This window comes from Paroedura picta, chromosome 3 (genome assembly GCF_049243985.1).
Source record: "Paroedura picta isolate Pp20150507F chromosome 3, Ppicta_v3.0, whole genome shotgun sequence".
NCBI classification, from domain to species: Eukaryota; Metazoa; Chordata; class Lepidosauria; order Squamata; family Gekkonidae; genus Paroedura; species Paroedura picta.
In genome coordinates this window covers 10,382,196-10,388,195 of record NC_135371.1, presented here as the reverse complement: position 1 = coordinate 10,388,195, position 6,000 = coordinate 10,382,196, and the positions used below count along the sequence as shown (strand labels likewise).

Sequence of the window (6,000 nt, the reverse complement as noted above, 5' to 3'; positions counted from 1 at the left end):
CTCATCTAGATTTTGAGCTACTTGGGTTCTCAGCCTTGTTGGAAACTCGCCTGGGGAAGGCTGCATTCATTGGTTTATTTTACTTATTTATGTATGCCTCCCTTTCACCAGGGAGCTCGGAGCGGTCAGTGTGTGCTCTCACAACCCTGTGACTTAATTTCTACTCAAAACAATGCTATACATGTTGCAACTCAATTGCGCGCAGGGAAAGTGGGCACAAATGCGCTGGCCCCACATCACCAACTTGTAGGCACAGAGCTGACGCATGTTGGAAGTTTACAGGACTGTACATGCTGCTTTTTCTAATGTTTTTGACCATGGGGAGAAAGGCTACACGTGTAATGCTTTGTCCAAGCATTCACAAACAGTTACCCACTAATGCTCTAACGTAGCGGTCTTCTACCTTCTTGTGGTCGGGGACCGCCTCCGGGGGTGGGGGAGAGCCGGCGGCCCGGCTGCCGCAGCTACGCATAAACACGCATACGCAGTTGCCACGCATGTGCGTTTTCACCACCAGGTGGCGATAATGCACATGTGCACAGTTGCCATGCATGCGCGTTTTTGCCAGCAGGGGCGCAAACGAGCATGCGCGGCAGCTCCGCACGTGCACGTTTGCGTCACTGGTGTGCCTACAGCTGCGCCTTCCTCTTTCCCCCCTCTCGCTGCAGGGCGGCGGCAGGAACGGCCGCTGGCGGCCCGGTACTATAGCCTTCTCGGCCCGGTACCGGGCCGCAGACTGGGGGTTGAGCACCCCGCTCTAACGCATGTTTCTTTCAACATGTTGCTGTTTGAGGATTACTGAGAGACCATGACTGAATCATGAGCTTCAGGGAAGATGGGATACAGTCCTGGTCTTCCAAGTTACCATCCAACAGTCTGTTATAAAATGACCTAAGTCCATTGATACTGTGTCCCGGGAGCTAGTTGGCTCTGAAATCCATCAATATTACTTTCTAACGGAGAACATTGACCTCACGGGCCGCTCCCAGAGGTCTGACGAAGATAAACAACCGGAAAAACTCCAGATCTGTGTCACATTTTCCTAGCTTTGTCTAGATAGTGTATTGTATCAGGTTGGTAGTATTTTGTGCCTATTCTGTATGAGACGGACAAATGAACAGTTCTTAGAATGGATTTCCCATAAGCCACCTTGGGCCTTTACGAGCCTGTAGGGGAAAGTAAAAAATATTTTAATAAATGAATATTCTCTCTGCAGAAATTCCACTTCAGGAATTGATCAAGATGAAGAAGATTCTTTACCTTGGCTTTTCTGCTCTGCTCTGCTGGGCTATTGGTGAGTGACTCTATGGGTACGAGTGTAAAATGATCTATAGCTCTGAAGAAAAAAGAGGGTTTGTGGTGCAATTCTCAGCAGAGTTATGCCTCTTCTAAATCAATTACAATCCATTGATTTAAATAGGTAACTCTGAATATGATGGTACTGTAAGGGTGGAACTGAAGCTAGTGTGATGTAGTGGCTAATAGAGGCGGCTTCTAATCTGGTGAGCCGGGTTTGATTCCCCACTCCTCCTCCACATGCAGCCAGCTGGGGAACCTTAGGCCAATCACAGCACTGAGAAAGCTGTTCTGGCTGAGCAGTAATATCAGGGCTCTCTCAGCCTCACCCACCCCACAGGGTGTCTGTTGTGGGGAGAGGAAAGGGCAGGTGACTGCCACTTTGGGATTCCTTCGGGTAGGGAAAAGCGGCATATAAGAACCAACTCTTCTTCTTCTTCAGTAATATCTGCCCCCCCCTCATAAAATGGTGGTAGCAAGTTCCATCAGCACCCCTCCACCTCCCTTTTAGATGGGGGTGTTGCTGTTGGGTTTTAGTCTAGGACAGGGGTAGTCAAACTGTGGCCCTCCAGAGAGCCAGTTTGGTGTAGTGGTTAGGAGTGCGGACTTCTAATCTGGCATGCCGGGTTCAATTCTGCGCTCCCCTACATATAGCCAGCTGGGTGACCTTGGGCTCGCCACGGCACTGATAAAACTGTTCTGACCGGGCAGTGATATCAGGGCTCTCTCAGCCTCACCCACCTCACAGGGTGTCTGTTGTGGGGAGAAGAAAGGGAAGGCGATTATAAGCTGCTTTGAGACTCCTTTGGGTAGAGAAAAGCGGCATATAAGAACCAACTCTTCTTCTTCAGTAATATCAGGGCTCTCTCAGCCTCACCCACCTCACAGGGTGTCTGTTGTGGGGAGAGGAATGGGAAGGCGACTGTAAGCCGCTTTGAGCCTCCTTCGGGTAGAGAAAAGCGGCATATAAGAACCAACTCTTCTTCTTCTTCTTCTTCCATGGACTACAATTCCCTCCCTTTTAGATGGGGGTGTTGCTGTTGAGTTTTAGTTTTTGCTGCAACTTCTTGGTTTGATAGTTTTTTATTTTATTAGTTTTTATTGATTTTAGGGGACTTTGGGGGATTTCATGTGATCCGCCTCGAGCCTCTGGGGGGAGGCGGGAAATAACAATAACAATAACAATAACAATATCAATAACAATAACAATAACAATAACAATAACAATAACAATAACAATAACAATAACAATAACAATAACAATAACAATAACAATAACAATAACAATAACAACAACAACAACAACAACAATAACAACAATAATATGTCATATACACTGTTACCCAGAAGTGTATCTCCCATCTAGTATGCACACTTCTCATTTTTGTGACCCAGATACCAAACATATCCTTATTGAATGGCATCTTGGACCATTCTCATTTGCCCAGTTTTCCTATGATAATTTCTCCAGCCTCAGTTCTCTCCTTCATCCCATGTCTTTCTCTTTCAGCCCAGGCCCTCTGGTGTAAAGAGTGCGAATCTGGAAATGGGAAGAGTTGCTTTTCCAATCCAAGTTTCTGCAAGTCGCGCTATGGGTTATGTTACACATATGTGGGTTACCTTGGTAAGATCTCAGGATGCACGATCAGTGGAAACCTGTGCTTGATCTGGAATCTGTGTTCATTTGGATATTTCTGAGAGTTTCCCCTCTTTGCGTCAATGACCTTAGGCTAGGTCTAAGGCCAGGTTCATGTTTTCTGTCCCCATATAGGGCAGTGTTTTGCTTCTTACTTCATTGACAATATAGTCAGATGTCCTTGGCCCAGGACTTAGTGGCTAATGTACTCAGCCAGTCTCTTCACTCCAGGGAGAGTTCGACAGGAGTTCTGAAGAGGGTCTGCAGGAGACTTAAAGTATTGTGTTATCGGAGGGGGCTGTCTGGGCTGTCTTCTCAGCTTCTACCTGTCTTGGCCTACATGAGGCAGAGGTGCCATAGAGGTAGTAAAGGCAGGGGGAGGCAGCAAAAAGAGGGCTAAGGGTGCAGGTAGTGATGTCACAACTGGGGATGTGGCAGCTGACATCACTTACGGGATTCCTTGGAGTCTGAAAAATTATTTCAGGGGCTCCTCTGTGATCAAAAGGTTGGAAAAGGCTGTTCTAGGTCCAAGTCCACGTCTTGCCTCCTTACCACTTTCTCCTTGGCCTCTTCTTTCCCCCAACTCTTCTGACTGTCCCACCTTTCCCTTCACAAAGATGGATATCCCATTCACATTGTTCTCTTTACCCCACCCCCCAAACAGATAAAGAGGTCTACTACGGGGCTTACGGATGTGTCCCTAATGGTTATTGGGAATGGTATTGCAACTCAACCAGAAAGCAAGGGAAATACACTCACATCCAGACATGTTGCAACACTGACAAGTGTAACGGAAAGCTTCCACCTCTACCTCGTGACTAAAGTGGCTGGTGACCACAGAGAAGAACGTGAAGAGCTATAGCTGTATCAGCAGTGTATTTCTGTATCCCATTCTTCTTCCAAAAAAGAGTCATCAACCATATCCACCTCTGCTTATCTGGCTTTGTCTTCAGAAATGATGGGCATGCTTCTGTATCTTTTTGCTCTGTAGTTTTGGGTGCTCCAAATCACCAGGTCTTATTTCCACATGTATCATTTATTTACATCATTTATACCCCACCTTTCTCCCCAGTGGAGGACCCAAAGTGGCTTAAGTCATTCTCCTCACCTCCATTTTATCATCCCAACATCCCTGTGAGCAGCCATTTCAGCCTAACAGCAGGGCAGTTGCGCCATTTCACCAGTTCATTTCACTTGGAAGTGAGAGGGTTGGACTAGATGACCCATGAGGTCCCTTCCAACTCAATGATTCTATCAGAGGGATTGAAACTGAAGGGTTTAATGCAGGCTTGGAAGGGTTTCCTAAATGGGGAGGAGTTAATACATTTTTAATATATTTTTAAAATGTGTTAACCATTTATTGAGTGATACGACCACACATGGTCATGTTGCCCTGCTCCTCTCCTCCCAAAATGGCCAATGATGGGCCTGGAGGGGGTGGGAAGGGGAGGAACCTTGAATGGGTGTGTACACAGCTGGGCTTTCCAAACGTATCATAGAATCATAGAATCATAGAATCATAGAATCATAGAGTTGGAAGGGGCCATACAGGCCATCTAGTCCAACCCCCCTGCTCAACGCAGGATCAGCCCAAAGCATCCTAAAGCAAGTATCCTGCATGATCGTGCCACTTCTGAGTTTTCTTGAAGCCTTAAGAATGTTTCAGGGGTTTCTCAACAGTAAAAAGTTGAGAAAGGCTGATTTAAAGGCCAACAGCTGATGGGCGGAACTGACCAGTTAAATGGCTCACAGTGATTTGAACTTAACATCAGGGCAGATGCTCCCAACAGCTGTTAGACTGACAGCCTTTTCACCAGTCTGTTTTGCTTCTCCCCTTTTGGAACAACAAGATCAAAATAGAATGGTTTCAAAGTGAATACTGTTCAGAAAAAGAAACCTATCCTAAGGCAATCCAATCAACTTTGTACAATCAGAAACAAGAACAATATCTCCTTATGTATTATTTCTTTTCTTATTCCTTAATTTGTAGGGGATTCTACCAGAACAGCATCCTGGTAATGTCCATTTTCTATGGCAAACAACTTTCCTCAATGGGAAGTCCTAGACGAAAATACAAATATATCTTACAATATGTTGCATACATATCTGCAATGCAAATTGTACAATATATAATGTTCAAGCACATACCTTTAATAGTAAATTTTCAAATACAATGGATCTCCACCCAACAGCTTATTTTAAACCTGTAGAAACAACATAAACTCTGAATCAATTTTTACATAAAGACTTCTGTATGAACCAAAGAAGTCTAATGACCTTAGCAGTTATAATATGCAAATGGACATAGGCTCCAGAAAGTGTGAGGAGAAACGTGTAAATTAAATGTGTAGATCAGGTCCCTCCATTAACATCTGGGCTCACCACCTCGGGTTGCTGTTGGGAGAGCTAGAGAGTTCCGATATGCTTGTTGTCTGTCGGGGTTTTTGTTATGATGGGGTTTTAAGGGGTTTCATGGCTTTATTGTAAGCCGCCATGAGTCCTTGAGAGGTGGCGGGGTAGAAATTGAATAATAAATAAAATAAATATCTTGCTGCACTATTAGCTTGCTGTCATAGCTTTACAGTTCTACTCATGTAATACCATTCTTGCATGGTTTATGTGTATTGTGGTTGCCTTGTTTCATAAATCCTGGCCCAGGGTCTTCTTGGTGTAAACTGCACGGAGCTTTTATTCCAACCCCAGATCGATTCAGTCCCTGCCCTCTACACAGAATGCGATTTCCGTTTGGATTTGGGGCGATTTAAAATTTCCTTCTGCAGCAAGAAGGATTGATCCGGAGTGACCCTACCTTTATTGTGCGATATCTTAGAGTGCTTTTAATCCTGAATATATTATAAAATCACGTTGTTTAGAATCGAGGTTCTCCTCCATGGTAGAGGACCCGTGATTGGACACAGGTGGTCATGTGATGAATTTGCCTTAAAGGAGGAGCCCCTAATTTCTCTCAATTTCTGTCGGTCCTGGATTTTTTCTCCCTTCTCTGCCTTTTTTGATCTTCTCCCCTTCCCCTCCAAGAAAAGAAAGAGGCTCCCTGCTTGGCTCCTCTC

The 6,000-nt window shown here is 45.2% G+C and overlaps 1 long non-coding RNA gene across 1 annotated transcript; it reads left to right on the top strand.

Moving 5' to 3' along the window:
• The first annotated feature begins 932 nt into the window (after window positions 1–932).
• LOC143834440 (uncharacterized) lies at window positions 933–5,494 on the top strand. Its single transcript, XR_013229772.1, has 4 exons — window positions 933–1,073; window positions 1,217–1,294; window positions 2,807–2,920; window positions 3,597–5,494. It is a non-coding gene; the product is annotated as an uncharacterized LOC143834440 (long non-coding RNA).
• The last annotated feature ends 506 nt before the right edge of the window (window positions 5,495–6,000 follow it).